This window comes from Meles meles, chromosome 9 (assembly GCF_922984935.1).
Source record: "Meles meles chromosome 9, mMelMel3.1 paternal haplotype, whole genome shotgun sequence".
Taxonomy (NCBI): domain Eukaryota; kingdom Metazoa; phylum Chordata; class Mammalia; order Carnivora; family Mustelidae; genus Meles; species Meles meles.
Genome location: NC_060074.1, coordinates 47,532,015 through 47,549,754, shown reverse-complemented (window position 1 = coordinate 47,549,754; position 17,740 = coordinate 47,532,015). Strand labels below are relative to the sequence as shown.

Here is a 17,740-nt window from a genome sequence, read left to right as displayed (position 1 = left end):
CTCATCTGGAATAAATATCCCCAATACCCTGCTGGATTCTTCCTGCAGATCCACCACCCCCTTGCATTGGGTCCTTGGTTTCCTGGAACCCATGTCTCCCTCTCTCTTGACTTACTACCCCTCTCATTGTGATGGAGCGCTTCCTTAAGAGGTTGCCTGGGGACAGATGCGGGGAGATAAAGTTTTGAGAACATGTATGTCTGAAAGTGCTTTATTTCCACCCATGTGTCTGAGTCAGAGTTCGACACCATTTTGTTCTGACTTCTGTCTTCAAGGTTATTGTTGAAGGCTTCAGACATTCTGATTCTTCAGCCTGTATATGTAGTTCTTTTCTGAAGCTTAAAGGATTTTTCTCCCTGAAATTCAAAACACCCAGTGGAGTGATGTCCCTTGGAGGCTGTTTTCATCCAGTGTCTTGCCTACTCTTGAGGCCTCTTTATTCAGAAACGCCTGTTCTTCAATGCTGGGCATTTTTCTTGATTGCTTGCTTTGATTTCTTTCCATTCACTTTCTCTCTGTAGAATTCAAATGTTGCACCTTCTGGATAGACGCTTTGATTTTGCATAGGTTGTTCCCCCCCTCTCCTTTTTTTTTTTAAAGATTTTATTTGAGAGAGAGAGAGACAGAGGGAGTAAGAGAGAGTAGGAGCTGGGAGGAGAGGCAGAAGCAGGTTTCCTGCCAAGCAGGGAGCCCGAGTGGGGCTGTATCCCAGGACCATGACCTGAGCCAAAGGCAGACACTTAACTGACTGAGCTACCCAGGTGCCCAGGTTGTCCATTTTCTTTCTGGAGGGTGTTAGCTTTATTCTGGCCGAGGCTTTGAGCTGTTGTCCACGTCCCTAAGAGTGTCCTCTGGGGGCACCTGGGTGGCTCAGTGGATTGGGCCGCTGCCTTCGGCTCGGGTCATGGTCTCGGGGTCCTGGGATCGAGCCCCGCATCGGGCTCTCTGCTCCGCGGGGAGCCTGCTTCCTCCTCTCTCTCTGCCTACTTGTGATCTCTCTCTCTGTCAAATAAATAAATAAAATCTTAAAAAAAAAAAAGAGTGTCCTCTGGCTCACTCTGCCCCCACCTCTTCTCATACCCTGCTGTGGGTTCATAGCTCTTTTGCCTCCCCATACCTCTCCGAGGGCATTCCTGAGCTTTCAGGTTTTCTTTCCCTGAAGTCATGGTTTGCTTCACGCTTCTTTTTGTTTATTAGGGATGTTGACTTTCACATCAAAGCTTTTCTGTGCTATCTGCTGATATTTTCCCACCTGCTCAAATGTCAGTAGTTGGGGCTTGCCAGCTGTGGTGTTCACTGCAGAGATGTACCTGCCTGGGCCATTTCCTAAGGTGCCCTGTCAGCTTCTTTCTGTCTCTTCAGATTCTCTACAAAAATTTCTTCCAGCCTCTTGCCTGTGCCCAGGGGGCCAAATGAGGAAGAAGACTACAATCTTAGCAATAACTATGGACAGACTGACTCTACTGTCTTCAAGAATGGTGTCTCACCTTCTGTTGTGATGGGTGTCCCTAGTCCAAAGATTCTGTTTCCCTTCCCAGGGGTAAAAAAACACAGCCTTTGACCAGGTTGTGAAAGGCATAAAGCAAAAAAGTGTCCCTTTTTAATAGTATTTTCTCTTCCCTTTTCTTTCTTGAGTGCCCACCAGCTGTGTTATTTTTAGCTTAGAACATGCATTTTACCTTAATTTGTAATCTTGCTTTGTTTTACACCTGTGCTGAAATGCCCTAGTAGAAAAGAAGAGGTGAATAGGTCAGTCTTCACGGTCAAGAAATGTAGCTCAGTTGGTTAAATGTCTGCCTTCAGCTCAGGTCATGATCCCAGGGTCCTGGGTTGGAGCACTACATCCTCAGGTTCCCTGTTCAGCTGGGAGCCTACTTCTCCTTCTCCCGGCCCTGCGTTGTCCTCTTGTTCATCCTCTTTCTCTCTCTAATAAACAAATAAAATCTTAAAAAAGAAAAAAGAAAACAACAAACCTCTCGGAAAGACAACCATGATGCATTTTAACTGGAATTAAGTGTAGCAAGTGCTGAAACAATGCATATAACATGATCCTTTTTTTATTTATTCCATGGACTAATATATCTAAGAAAAACCCTCAGATAAAACAATTTTGGAGATACTTCTTGGGAGAAGAATCAGGAGGGATTGCCAGTTTTTACATTGTTTTTGTTGTAGTTGTGTTTTATAATATTTTTATGCTGAAAGGTTTATTCCTTGGTAGATGGCCTCTGTCTCAGGCTTGCTATAGTGTTAATAAAACCAGTATTCTTGGAGCCCTCACAGCGCCTGCCCATCCCACCCCACACTGTGTCCTGGGTGGTGGTCTTCCCGAGAGGCCCTTCCCTGAGGCGTGGCCCCGCCCCCCTCCAGCCCAAGAGCAGGCCTCACCTGGAGCAAGGAGAGGCAGGAGCCGGCCTTTAGTTAGCAAGGGCTATTGAGCAATCAGTATGAATGTTTTACAGATAAGTGTTTTCTGAAAACACTCTCTGGTTTTCCTTTTATTTGTATGAAGTGCTGTCTTTAGACCTTCCTGAAGGTGGGCCTTGTGAGACACGCAGCAGTGTTTGTCCCTTAGGATATACTGCCAGGCATATCGGTTCATTCTGCCAGCCAGGACAAAGGGTCGAAATGCTGGTACAGATGAGAAGGTGGTCCTCGCTGCCTTGGGAGTCAGGAGACCTGGACTTAAGTTTGGGGCCTGTTCTTTTTTTTTTTTAAAGACTTTATTTATTTATTTGACAGATAGAGATCACAAACAGGCAGAGAGGCAGACAGAGAGAGAGAGGGAAGCAGGCTCCCCGCTAAGCAGAGAGCCCGATGTGGGGCTCGATTCCAGGACTCTGGGAGCTCGATTTTAGGACTCTGGGACCATGACCTGAGCGGAAGGCAGAGAGGCTTTAACCCACTGAGCCACCCAGGCACCACTTGGGGCCTGTTCTTAATCAGCCTTGTGACAGGGTGTTTCTTGACCTGTAGGACTTTAACTCCTTCCTTTGAAAGATAAGAAAGCTGAATCTCTGAGGTTTTGCTATTGTTTTTACTCTAACCCTGATAGCACAGAACACTTGGTCAACTCATTTTATCAGCAGTTAAGTTTTTGAGTTTGGAAGGATGGCACTTCCCATTTTGTGATCCATTTTAAGGATGCACAAGTGATATGGAAAGCTTTGCTTGGTTAGTAAAGCTTTTTTTTTTTTTTTTTTTTTTTTTTTTAAATTATTAGAGCACAAGCAGTGGGAGCAGCAGAGGGAAAGGGAGAACAGGCTCACCATTGAGCAGGGAGCCCAATGCAGGACTCAATCCCAGGACCCTGAGATCATGACCTGAGCTGAAGGCAGACACTTCACCGACTAAGCCACCCAGGTACCCTTGTCTAGTAAAGCTTTTATTCATTGATTCCTGTGCAATAGGCACCAAGCCCTTTATTTCTAGCAATGGTTCACCTGGGTGATTTTGCCCCCCAGAGACCATCTGGTGGTGTGTGGAGATATTTCTGGTTGTCATGACATGGTTAGAGGTCAGGGGTGCTCTGTATCCTCCAATGCCCAGGACAGCCTGTGACAAAAATAATTGTCTAATTCAAAGTCCGCAGTCCTGAGGTTGAGAAGCCCTGCTTTGTAGGGTCAGTCCTTTTAAGGGTTCTGGGATGTGGCTGTCACAGGCTCCATTTTTCAGCTGAGGCTGTGTTGCCTGCACTATTGGAACCCTCATGTCACAGATGTCAAGGAGGGTGATGGTAATAGAAACTCCTCACAGAGCTGCTGCTGGGCCGTCTCTGGTGAAGCCCTCCATATAAGCTCACTTGATCCTTGTGGTGATACCACCATTAATTTCAGTCGCTTCTTACTGGCAGGAGACCGAGCAGAGTCAAGACCTGTGATGATTTCATCCTTATCTTTGTCTTCAGTTTTAGAAGTTTCACATGTTGACAAATTTATTTTTTTTTAAGATTTTATTTATTTGAGAGAGAGAGAGAACATGAGAGGGAAGAAGGTCAGAGGGAGAAGCAGACTTCTCGAGGAGCTGGAAACCCGATGTGGGACTCGATCCCAGGACTCAGGGATCATAACCTGAGCCGAAGGCAGTTGCTTAACCAACTGAGCCACCCAGGTGCCCCACATGTTGACAAATTTAGTGTTTCTTCTCTATCTCTAGGGCTACTCTAAAGCTTGGGGTCAAGAAGGCAATATGTCCACACAGTGTTTTCTGAGCTTTTCCAAGAGTGGGATCAACCAGACTTTCTTGGAGCAAGATAGAGATTCTACTGAAATACTAAAATAAATACTAAAATTGCCCTGCATCCTTTAGAATTTTGAATCTCTGTCTTTGGTTCAATCAAGTATTTATTTTTCACATATCCATCAGTAAATTTCGGGTAAGGAAGTGCACAAATTAAAGTCCCAATCCTAAAGTCAACAAGCATGCAGGGCCCATCTCTGTAGTAACCTGCAGGCAGCTACTGTCAGTCCATCTGTGGCTGCCCTAAGGGATCGGTCTTCTTCTCAGGACTCCTACTGGCCCAATGTTTCCATCATCCTATCACAGCCATCCATCACCACTGTCTCCCTATGTCCTCTCATGGACCTGCAGGTCTCATGGAGTGAGTCCCCTCTCAGTTGCTTGTTCCCACCCTGTCTAGATTAGTGGATGAGCCGTTGATAGGCTGTTGCTTGTTCTGGACCCCTGCAGTATGGCAGAGTAATGTGGTTGTGGCAGATACCCTGTGTGTGTTTTGAGGGCATGAATTGGCAGGACAGTGTTGATTACTCAGACTTTGGTGAACTACAACAGACTGCTAAATCTAGAACAGCTTTCTAGGCTCAGGAATATGCTGGACATAGTAATAAGCCAGTCCGATGCTAAAGTCTCAGTGAGTCACTCTTGTGTTCTTCAAGCACTGTTGAATTTACAGCCTCAACTAACCAAGGAGCAACTTTCTCCTGAGGTTTGGATGTGCTTGGATTCACAAACTGTTAGGACCTAAGGGCATTTTGAGCATGTGTCTTATGCAGAAGCACAGCACGGCATTGCTTGGTGGTGTTCTGGCATAAAGCTCCCTCCGCCTGCTGGTCTTCTCTACTGTGTCCCCTTTATCAGCACTCAGTCCTTTGTGTGACCTTCTAATAACCTCTTGCCTTAGGTGGTTGGGTTGAGCTGGGGACCACGTTTAGGAACCAGAGTGGTAATTCTTGGCCTCGCTGTGTTGGGGAGAGGGGACCTCATGATGCTGCTTAGCTCTCTCACCACTCATGAGCAGGACACACGGTCTTGCCAGCAGTAAGCTTCAGGATACAGTGCAGGCTGGACCGGTGCTACTTTAGGTTTCTTTATGAAGAAGCGAAATAACTTCAGCCAGGGGCATTCAGTGTGTATTATCTCCTGTGCCACAGAAACTGTGGTGCAGAGTTCTTACAGTATGAACTTGCTGGTGGTACTTACTGGTGTTAGGCCAGCCCATCACTAAATAAATGCGGCTGGGAGGGAGGGCTGTGTGAGCCAAAAAAAAAAACTTTTTGACTCTACTGAGGGTCAAGCACAGAGGGCGTGGTGGCGAGTTCCCCTGATCCCTGGTTTGGAGGCATCCTGCAAACCTCTGGGTGTGTGTTTCCTGGGGGAGGGAACACAGTCTTTTCTCGCAGGTGCCTTGGCAGCCGCTACCTGCATGGCAACCGCTCCCAGCCTCCAGGGAGGTTTGCAGCTAGAGGCCCTGAAGAGAGCAGGACTCCTAAAGAGGTTGCCACAACAGATAGCCTTAGGGGAAATGGCAAGACCAGAGAGAATGCCCTTATCCCCGAAAGGACTGGACCTCCTGGAACAAGTAAAGGTACAAGGGAAAAGAAACAACAAAATGTAGAATTAGAAGAAATAATTTTGGAAAGGGTGTTGTGTATTTGGCTTTGTTTTGCTTTTTTAAAAAGTTTGGTTGAGGTGAGTGACTTGTGGCAAAGTGTTTCTGCTTCTCAGAGCTCCCTCAATAGAAAATGTGTGGTTTCTGAGCCATTGTTATATAGAGTTGAAAACTTTTGGACCTCTCATTAACTCTTTTCTTTAGAAATTTAAAAAAAAAATGAGAACAAGAGGAAAGGATGGCCCTATGTGAAGTTTTGCACCTTTCTGTTGCAACATTCTGACAGTCGTGAACCATGTTGATGGTGCCCCGTAACTTAGAGAAGGCCCTGGAGCTTGTCTGAGTGGGACTTTAAAGTTCACTTTTCTCTCACTTTGTGCCCTTTCTGGCGGAGATAGTGTGTGAGCTCCTGGGCGCTGCGTGTCGGGGGCGACTCGTGTGAACAACATGTGTGGACGTCTGGCAGCTGCTGTGGACAAACTTAGATGTATGTCTTGCTCTTCCTTTTGCTTTTATATGATATGCTTTCTGATTTTATTAGTACTCAGCTCATTTGGAAATATCTTTGAAATGGAATTGTAGATTGTATATACCATTTTGACTTTTTCTGTAAGTAGAAGATCAGCTAGGTGGTCCTGTGGTGCTGGCTTAAAGCAGTGTGTGTGAGATCGATTTGAAGAATACATTTTTTTCTTTCGAAACAAGGCTTCTATTTTGATACATTTGCTTATGCTTGGAGCTGACTTGCCAGCCGATGAGACCAAAGTTTTGTGTGGCCTTTGTCGCCTGCCAGTGAGCTCAGCAGCGCTGCCTGGCTGCCTGTGCACAGAGCCCCTTGGCTCCCACCGCTCAATGTGGTGGTGTCTGCGATGTGCAGAGAAGAGCCAGCTGCAGCCAGGGTGATCCATCCGGTGTGGTGCTGTCAGGTTACTGTCAGGTTACTGTCAGGTTACTGTCACTACAGGTGCTGTCTCCTTAGTTACAGGTGCTGGAGTAGATCACCATGGCCTGGTGAGATTGGTAAGTGCAATTCTTCTCTGAAAGATTGGGCAAACAGAGACAAGGATGGTGTTACACAGGAAGAGTCAACAGTTGATCTGTGAAAGCATGGGCTGGATCTCCTTTGACCTGTGAGACCTTTGGCCTTTGCTTATGTGGGCCTCACCTTCTTGTCCTTGGTTGGTTGGGCCTTCGGGTTCCTTCCACTGCTGAGGATGCTACTGACCTGGAGACAGTACTTGCAACCAACCTCCAGCCCGCCTGGATTAAATATGGACTTGCTTTCAGCTTGTGCTGGTAGTTTTAGGGCTAAATCTTCAAGGAGGCAATGGTCTGTGAAGGACTCAGTGGTGATGGGTGGGTTTTTCTCTTCCATCGGATCTCACGGGACTTAGAATTAGCATCTGCTGTCAGTTGGGCAAATGGCTTTATGGAAGGCTGTTTTCATTTTAGCCTATTTAGCACTGATTTGGTGTGCATTAAGGGCTTCTTACAAGAATATTTTAATTCCAGAATGTACTTTTTGTTCATCGTCTTACGTCCTCACGCCATCCCTGAAGTGGTGGAAGGTGTGCTTTCTGCTCTTTTAATCCAGTGCTAGTTGACATGGTCACGCTTCTCGCCCAGCTTAGATACTGTTCCCCTCATCTTGGGCGGTGATCCTCTCATGTGACAGGGTTTGCCCCATCTGCTAGTGTCTCTGGGTCTTGCTCAGAGAACAGTCTGTGATTGGGGTTCACAATGCTGTCGGCTACTCCAGATGGAGCATTTTGTGCTTTTCCCTTTTGGATGTGGTGTCTGAAAAGCCCGAGCAGCGCTGAGGGGCCCCAGCGGATCTCCTGCCTTCTCCTGGGGGTGCCAGTGTGGGGTCCATGCTGATCTTGCTGCTGTTTGGGATGAGCCGGCTGTGCTGCCAGTGCTTCCTTGACACTTTGTGATGGTTTGAAATTTTGCTTTTATGAACTTTGAGAAGATGATCATAACAGGCTTTAGTAAGATTGAGGTAAAAAAACTTTGTTATGTTACATAAGAAGTGAGTGAAATATGCATTGATCTGAATAAATTAAACATGTAATCAATAGTGCTTTGAGTTTGAAGGATCAGTGCCATTGGCCATCCCTGTCCTGTATTACATTGATACCTTTGTTTCCAAAATAGGCATTTATTTATTTGTATTATATATATATATATATATATTTTTTTTTTAGAGAGAGTGAGTTCATGGGCACAAGCAGCAGGGGTAAGGAGTGGAGGAAGAGAGAGAGAATCCTAAGCAAACTCTGCAGTGCACGTGGAGCCAGGTGTGGGGCTCGATCTCAGGACCCTAAGATCATGACCTGAGCTGAAATCAAGAGTTTGACACCTAACCTACTGAGCCACCCAGGCACCCTAGCATGCATGCATTCATTCATTCATTCATTTTAATTAAAAAGTACTACTATCCTCTATTTAATTTTTTAAACTATCTTACATAGGAGTTGCAAGTATGGTACAAAACATCTTTTCTGAACCATTTGAGAGTCAGTTGGGCATATGAAACCTTACCATCCTCGGATATTTTTATGTTTCCCACAAACAAGATACTCCCCTCTAACCACAATACAACCATCAAAATCCGGAGGTAATGAGAATACTTGGCTACCTTCAGACCCATTCACGTTTCACCAGAAGGATCCAGTTCAGAGTCACGTGGAACATTTCATTGCCAGGTCTCTGTAGTCTTCTTCAGAGTATAGCATTTCTTCCATCTTACCTTGGTGTTCTTGATCTTGGCACTTTTTCATGATTATAGGCACTTATTTTGTGGAATGTCTCTCCATGTGGGTGTGTCTGCTGCTTCCTTTTGCTTAGCTTCAGGCTTTGCATCTTTGGCTTAAACGACAGTGCAGAAGGAATGCTGGGTTTTAGGTAATGAGAATACTTGGCTACCTTCAGACCCATTCACGTTTCACCAGAAGGATCCAGTTCAGAGTCACGTGGAACATTTCATTGCCAGGTCTCTGTAGTCTTCTTCAGAGTATAGCATTTCTTCCATCTTACCTTGGTGTTCTTGATCTTGGCACTTTTTCATGATTATAGGCACTTATTTTGTGGAATGTCTCTCCATGTGGGTGTGTCTGCTGCTTCCTTTTGCTTAGCTTCAGGCTTTGCATCTTTGGCTTAAACGACAGTGCAGAAGGAATGCTGGGTTTTCGTTGCGTTTTGTAAGGTGGTACACACATTCAGTGTGTCCTGTTTCTGGTGCTGTTCACTTGGGTCATGGATTAAGGTGGTGTCTGCCAAACTTTCTCCCCTGGGTAGTCTGTATCATTTGAAGTGTGTGGTGGCGTGGGGAGGGGGATACTTGTGAAACTAAATGTTTGTTCGGTCAAACTTTGGTTTTCATCATGTACCTGTATCAACACAGGCTCACCGCTCCCTGTTTTCATTCAGTGCGCCCTCCCCAGCTCACCATTCATGGTAATGTTCAGAGTGACCAGCGAGAGCCCCCTAAAGCTGGCCCTCTGTCCTTCTGATGCATCCCCCTTATTCGTTTCGAACATCTTGCTTTTTGGTACAGCAAGACACTCTGGGCTTATACCTTCCCTGTCCCTTCAAAGAGGCCTGGTACCTTTTGATGGCAGGTGGTCTTAAGAGAAGCAGAGTGTGGACACCAGGTAGCTTGTTGAAGTGTTACCGACCCAGGGCCTCTCAGTGGATAGAGCCACAGAAAATGCGCGTGCGTGTGTGTGTGTGTGTGTGTACACATATATGCATGTATACATTTACAGGTACATGTATGCACACAATGTATGTTTATGACACAATCATCATGTCTGTTTTTCTGTATTGAAAAACGAGTTTAGGGGCACCTGGGTGGCTCAGTGGGATAAAGCCTCTGCCTTCGGCTCAGGTCATGATCCCAGGGTCCTGGGATCGAGCCCCGCATCGGGCTCTCCGCTCCGCAGGGAGCCTGCTTCCTCCTCTCTCTCTGCCTGCCTCTCTGCCTAGTTGTGATTTCTCTCTGTCAAATAAATAAAAAATATTAAAAAAAAAAGAAAAGAAAAACGAGTTTATTCTAGTACTTCCAATTCTAGTCAAATATCTTGTGTTCATCCCAGTTTCTACCTTTTAAATTGGTAGCTGTTTTTCCAACAGTGATATTTCCAATAGTGGTGCCAGTGTTCTTGCTGTATTTGCTTCTTTGAGTAGTCAGCCCTGTGTGTTACCAGTCTCCTCTGCACTCGTCACCTTGCTCAGCTTCTGCTGGTCCCACCCATGGACATCCTCCCACTTCACCTGGGCTCTTATAACACCACCAGTGTGGACGTACTCTAACATGGAAGCCCAAGTCCTGTACACTGTCTTTGTGCCCTCTCCAGGGCATTGCCTGACCCACTGCTTCATTGTTTGTGACCGTACACCTCCTGTGACATGGACACATCACTGCAGTTGCCACTTGCTCACTGATGCACACTTGTGTTCTTTTGAGTTCTTTGCCTCTGACGGTGCTGTGGCGAGCTGCTTTCTTATGTTATACCTATGCCTTTTGCACTCTGCTGCCGGTACTTCTGGAAAGTGGCTTCTCTGAAGTGTGATCGCTGAACAGGATTGTTGTTGGTGATGTTTTTAAATTGCCTTCTAGTTTTACGTGTCCCTCAGTAGTTTCCGTTTTTCCTTACCATTTCAAAAATTGCACCAGTTTTGTTGATCTTTGTTGATCTCCTGAAGTAAGGACTGAGTGAAGATGAACATTCATGCTTATTAATTTTCTATGAACTCTATCTATGACCATGTGTCCTAGTCTGTTGAGTTGTTTGCCAGAGAAAAATTCTTATTTGTAGCCTCACGTCTATATAAGATAGTCTTTGCTTATGTGAAATTCTCAAGCTATTGCAGGGCCAGATGAGTCAGTACCTTCCTTGATGGTGTCTACAGTCTGTATATCAGGATGCTTTTGCAACCCCGAATCACGGGTTTTTCTCCTCAATCTTCTAGCTCCTTAAGGCTTAATTTTTTTACTTTCAGATCTTTAATCCAGCTGGAATTTATTTTAGAGTTTGGTGTGAGGCAGGGATTAATTTTCATACTTTTTCCAAAATGGAAATTTGTTATTGGCCCACTTCTGTTTGTTGCTGTCCTTCCTTACTAATTTGAAAGGGCACTTGTGTCAAATGATAAACTCCTAAATACTCATCAGTCTGTTTTGTTCATACTTTTTCCTCCTCCTAGTGAGTACCAAGTCTAGTTACTATTGCTTTGTATTGTGTTTTTGCTAATTTTAGGTGAATCTGAACTTCTAAAATTTTTTAAAAGATTATTTATTTATTTGTCAGAGAGATAGAGAGAGTACAGGCAGGCAGAGGCAGAGGGAGAAGCAGGCTCCCCACAGAGCAAGAAGCCCGATGTAGGACTCGATCCCAGGATTCTGGGATCATGACCTGAGCCGAAGGCAGCCACTTAACCGACTGAGCCACCCAGGTGCCCTTGAACTCTTTTTTATATGCCAAATAATCTAGGCAGATTTTATTTTTAGGTGAATCTGGGAAATTTTTTTTTAATCCTTAAAAAAAAACCCTCCTGGGTTATTGGGTTAGTTTCTTAGGGCTGCCCTAATAAAGGTACTTTCAGACAACGGAAATTTATTCTGTCACAGTTTTGGAGGCTAGAAATCTGGCAGGGACACACACTCCTTCTGTGGGCTTTAGGAGAGAAACCATTCTTTACCTCTTCTAGTTTTTGGTGGCAGCCCACACACTCCTTGGCTTGTGGCCACATCAGCCCAACCTTAGCCTCCATCTTCATACAGCTTTCTCCTCTGTGTGATGTCTCTTTGCTGCCCATGTGAGTTTCATAATACCGATATACTGAACTTTCCTTCCGTTTTTCTAGCTTTTCATTATAATAGAGGGACTTCTAGACAGATGGTCTTCTGCAAATAGTGGCATTTGTGTCTTTGCTTAATTATGTCTTGTTCAGTTGCATGTTTGACAGTCTATGTCAACAGTGGATATCCTTGCCATTTTGTTACTTATTTTAATAGGATATTTTTAGCTTTACTCTAAATAAGATATATTTTACTTCTGGGAAATATTCTTCATGTGGCCATTTTCTTCTTTTTCTGATGTTACATTCCATAGGAAGCAAGGGCTGCATATTGACTTTCCGCATTCTTTTGGGTATTTATTTTTAAAGGTTTTATTTATTTATTAGGGAGAGAGAAAGAGAACATAGATGGAGAGTAAGAGAGAAAAGCAGACTTCTCGCCAAGCAGGGAGCTCGATGTGGAGCTCCATCCAGAACCCTGCAATTCTGACCCAAGCTGAAGGCAGATGCCCAACCAACTAAGCCACCCAGGCACCCCTCTTTTGGGTATTTTTAAAGGGCTTTCTATGAGTCATATATATGTTTATTTGTTCTCCTTTGAGCTATAAATTTGAGATGCATACATTTCCTAATAATGAATCCTTAATTGCGTTCCTAGAATAGACCCTACGTAGACATGGTATCTTACTCTGTAAATTAAATGCTGGATTTATTGATTTGCTGTTTTGTTTAAAAACTATCCATGTTTGGGGCACCTGTGTGGCACAGTTGGTTAAGCGTCTGAGTCTTGATTTCTGCTCGGGTCATGATACCAAGGTTGTGAGCCCCGTATGGGCTCTGTGCTAGGCATGGAGCCTGCTTGAGAGTCTCTCCTTCTGCCCCTCCCTTGCCCCACTCACACCTTTATATTCTTTCTCTCTCTCTCTAAAAAACAAACCCCCAAACTTCCCATGTTTGTAAACTGGTTTACAGTGAAGAATCTTTTTATTTGCAGCACCCTCTCATTGTTTGGGGAAGCAAACAGAGCCTTGATTTGCCTCTGGGGATTACCCTTTCCAACAGTACAAACTGTGTTTTGGATGAAATGGCCCAGCTGCATGGGTGGACCCTGATTGGCTATGGCTAATAGACATGTCCCATCTTCTTGGTCCCTTGACTACAGTTACTGGTCCCCTGATGGGCTTAGAATCCAATTAATGCCAGTGAGATACAAAAATAATTTGTGAGAGCCCCATGGGGCAAAGAAGCTCTTACTTCCTTGGGAGCTATCAGAAGATACAATTATTGGCATTTATAATGGTTCTTATTTCAAAACCAAGAAAGGATAGTATTGTATCATTGTGAGTTTGTATTCTCTGTGTGTTCTTTTCTTTGTCAAACTAGAAGGAGTTAATTGCTGTTTAATTGCTGTTTTCTTAGAAACTGATTTTGGCTTTGATTGATCAAGTTAGCTATTTTTTATTTTTGTTCTCTATCTCACCGATTTTTTTTTTTAAAGATTTTTTATTTATTCATTTGACAAAGAGAGAGATCACAAGTAGGCAGAGAGGCAGGCAGAGAGAGAGGAAGGGAAGCAGGCTCCCTGCGGAGCAGAGAGCCCGATGCGGGGCTCGATCCCCGGACCCTGAGATCATGACCTGAGCCAAAGGCAGCGGCTTAATCCACTGAACCACCCAGGCGCCCCTAACTCACCGATTTTTTAAAAATTTATTTATTTTTAATTTTTTTAAGAAGGCTCCATTCTGGGGCGCCTGGGTGGCTCAGTGGTTTAAGCCTCTGCCTTCGGCTCAGGTCATGATCTCAGGATCCTGGGATCGGGCCCCGCATCAGGCTCTCTGCTCAGTGGGGAGCCTGTTTCTCCCTCTCTCTCTACCTGCCTCTCTGCCTACTTGTGACCTCTCTCTCTGTCAAATAAATAAATAAAATATTTAAAAAAAAAAAAAAAAAAAAAAGAAGGCTCCACTCTGGGTGTGGAGCCCAACATGGGGCTTGAACTCAAGACCCTGAGATCTAGACCTGAGCTGAGATCAAGAGTTGAATGCTCGGGCGCCTGGGTGGCTTAGTGGGTTAAAGCCACTGCCTTCGGCCCAGGTCATGATCCTGGGGTCCTGGGATCAAGTCCCGCATTGGGCTCTCTGCTTGGCGGGGAGCCTGCTTCCCTTCCTCTCTCTCCGCCTGTCTCTCTGCCTACTTGTGATCTCTGTCTGTCAAATAAATAAATAAATAAAAATCTTAAAAAGAAAAAAAGAGTTGAATGCTCAACTGACTGAGCCACCCAGGCACCCCTCACCAATTCATCTTTTTAAAAAATTTTCTCTTTCCATTTGACTTGAATCTTTAGCTCATTTATCTTCACTCTTCCTTATAATAAAATTTAAAAGTTTGATTCACCCTCCGAGTGCAACTTTGGCAGCATCTTTATAGATTTTGGTAAGGAGTTCTTTCTGATCTTTTTTTAAAAGCCTTTTATTAGGAAAATGTTCAAACATACCCCGAAATAGAATAGAATACTGATGACTCAGATACCTAAAAACCAGCTTTAACAATTACCACATTTTGCCATTTTGGTTTTGTCTTCCTCTGCTCTCCCCAAACTTTTTTAGTTTTGAGTATTTTAGTATAAGCAAATCTCAGATTACCTGTCACTTGGAAATACTTTAGCATGTATCTTTAGTAGAGAAGGACTTAAAGAAACCATACCTGACAAAATTAACTATATTTGTTAATATTGTTCAATATCTATTCTGTATGTAGTTTTCTCCAAAAGTCATACAGGGTTTATTTGAATCAAAACCCAAAGGTTTCTCCACACTACATTTGGTTGATGCCACGTTTGTCTCTCTTTCTCTCTCTCTCTGTTTTTTTGAGCACACAGAAGCAGGTGGGGGGAATGTTAAGCAGACCCCCGCTGAGCGCCGAGCCCCAAGTGAGCCCAGCTTGACAAGGCAACTTGCCTCTCCAGGCTCAAGCAATCTCACAACCCTGAGATCATTATCTGAGCTGAAGTCAAGAGTTGGGCACTTACCCACTGAGCCACCTAGGCAGGGGCCCGTCTTTTATGTTTTTATTTTTTTAATCTGTAACAATTTTTTCTTTCTCTTTTTTTTTAAATGCCATTTACTTATGAAAGCTACAGGGCCATTGGTGTGGTGACATACCCCACTTTCTGGGTTGGGTTGATTGTATTGTGGTATGTAGTATGTTTCTGTGATCCTCATATTTCCCATAAACTGGTAGCTATGTCTAAATGTTTAATTTGTTCCAGGTTTGACTTTTTGTTTTTTTCAGGGCTTTGTGGGGTGGGAGGTATAGGGGTCAAAAATACATTATGGTGGCTTCTGGGTGGCTCAGTCGTTCAGCATCTGCCTTCTACTCAGGTCATGATCCCAGGGTTCTGGGATCGAGCTTGTGGCAGGCTTCTTGCTCAGCAGGAAGCCTGCTTTTCCCTCTCCCACTCCCTCTGCTTGTCTTCTCTTTCTCGCTATCTCTCTCTGTCAAATAAATAAAATCTTAAAAAAAAAAAAATACATCCTGGATTGTGGTGTGTACCATATTGCAGTATACCAGGAGGCATGATGTGTGGCTGTCATTTTGTGATGTTACAGTACAGTGTCACAGGCTGACCATGCCTCATAGGGGCTCTCTATCAACCAGTCATCTAGTGGCTTTCATAGACATTTTGCTTGTGTCCATTATTTCATTGGTGTTTTAGTTTCCTTTTGCTGCTATCATAAATGACCACAGACTTGACTGAAGTCATTCTCACTAGGGTAAGTCATGGTGTCAGCAGGTTCTACTTCTGGAGGTTTTAGGAAAGAATCCTTGCCTTTGCCAGCTTCTTGAGGCTGTCTGCATTCCTAGTGACCCTGTCGTCCATCTTTAAAGTACACAATTTTAAGGATACTTGCGATTACATTTAGGTTCCATCTGTATAATCTAAGATAATTTCCCCGTCGCAGTATTCTTTTTTTTTTTTTAAAGATTTTATTTATTTATTTGACAGAGATCACAAGTAGGCAGAGAGGCAGGCAGAGAGAGAGGAGGAAGCAGGCTCCCCGCTGAGCAGAGAGCCCGATGTGGGGCTTGATCCCAGGACCCTGGGATCATGACCTGGGCCGAAGGCAGTGGCTTTAACCCACTGAGCCACCCAGGCGCCCCCCGTCGCAGTATTCTTAACTTAATTCCTCTGTAACATGCGCAGGCTCCAGGAGTAATGACCTGCATATCTTTGGGAACAGTGAGTTAGTGTACAATTGGCAATTGCAAAATGTAGAATTTTTTCTTCTTCTTTTTTTTTTTTTTTATTAGAGATCACGAGTGGGGAGAGGCAGAGGGAGAGGAGAGAGCATCTGAAGCAGACTCCACACTGAGCGCAAAGCCTGATGTGGGGCTCGATCCCATATGAGATCATGAGATCATGACCTGAGCTGAAACCAAGAGTCAGATGCTTAACCAACTCAGCCACCCAGGCACCCAAGCATTTTCTTTCTGTGTCTGCACTTATTAGTTGGCATTCTCCTGTAAAGAAGGTTTCCCTTTTCAGTTCTGATTACCCTGAAGGTGCAGCTCCTCCTTTCCTTTATCATTGCCAAGAATACATTGGGACTAGCAACTTCCAAAGTGACAATATATTTTTGTGGCTTTTTTTCTCCTAGTATTATCAACTTACAAGTACATATATAATTGTGTTTTGGCCCATTTAAACCATTTTTTGAAGCACATATTGTTTCCCCAAGTTGGCTTCTGTGTTTGGACATGACTCCATTAGTCTGTGACTCCTTCCTTTCTGCCATAGCAAGGTGTCCCATCAGCCATTTTTTCTGAGGAACCCTGGTTCCTTTTAGTGTGATCCTTTCTAGACCACTAGTACTTGGCAAATGGTGGCAAATGGTGTTTGGATGCCATGTGCTAGGTAGGGATGCTCACTGCCACTGTTGTTGTGTTAAACATAGAAATAAATCAGTCATTTTTACCAGCAAAAGTGGATTTATATAAGAAGATAGAAATGCAGTTCTGGACATGCAAGCTATAGCAAAGTGGTAGGCAAGTCCAACAAAGAAGAGGAACTTTATTTTATGAAGAAGGAGGAGGAACTTGGAAGAGGTTGTTTTGAAGGAATGTCCATTGGAGAGAAGCAAGAGTTCAGGATTTAGGATGTCAGTTCCTCATTGGCTTGGTTGCAGGTGGGTCGATTTCTGGTAGGAGAGGCAATGTATGGCCTTCCCTCTTGGGCCTGTAATTGATGATTCTTCTGTTGGGGTCTGTAATAGACAGTTCTTACTGTAATTGGCATTGAGTTGTGTGACTCCCCCTTTTATCCTCCCCACTCCAGTTTAGTGAGGTTTCCCTTTATTAATTTTCAGTTTCTCATAGTAGACAGACTTGGGAAATAATCACAAATATGGACATTTCCGGTTCAAATAAATATTCAAATAGATACTGACAAGATTTTTATTTCAGTGTGTATCTTGTGTCAAAAACCGTCATTCTTGGGGCGCCTGGGTGGCTCAGTGGATTAAGCCGCTGCCTTCGGCTCAGGTCATGATCTCAGGGTCCTGGGATCGAGCCCCGCATCGGGCTCTCTGCTCCGCAGGGAGCCTGCTTCCTCCTCTCTCTCTCTGCCTGCATCTGCCTACTTGTGATCTCTATCTCTGTCAAATAAATAAATAAAATCTTTAAAAAAAAAACAAAAAAAACACGTCATTCTTAGGGATGTTAACTCGATTACCTGAATTACCATTTTACCTGAATGTCACCATTTAACATTTTTAGAATAACAGTGCTCACATTATCCAGATATATCCATCCCACTTGGAATATGCTGTCAAATTACTGTGTTTTAGTTACCTTTTCTGTGATATTTATGCCACCAATGTGACGACATTGTTAGATTTGCTCCATTTTTTTTTTAGTCAGTTTTTTATTGAAATGTAATAGAGCGATGCCCATCTTCAGTGTGCATGGGTCAGCGTGTTATCACTGACAGAACCCATGCATAGAGCCAGCATCCAGATAAAGAAACAGGACATATTTTATTTCTAGAGTTTGAACTTCTCTAATTTATGTGGTACCAGAAAACCTGTGAAT

The 17,740-nt window shown here is 44.1% G+C and overlaps 1 protein-coding gene across 2 annotated transcripts in view; it reads left to right on the top strand.

The window, feature by feature from the left end:
- The window catches only part of LOC123950298 (high density lipoprotein binding protein), a 73,766-nt gene that overhangs the window by 3,910 nt on the left and 52,116 nt on the right, over positions 1-17,740 (top strand). The window lies entirely within an intron of this gene.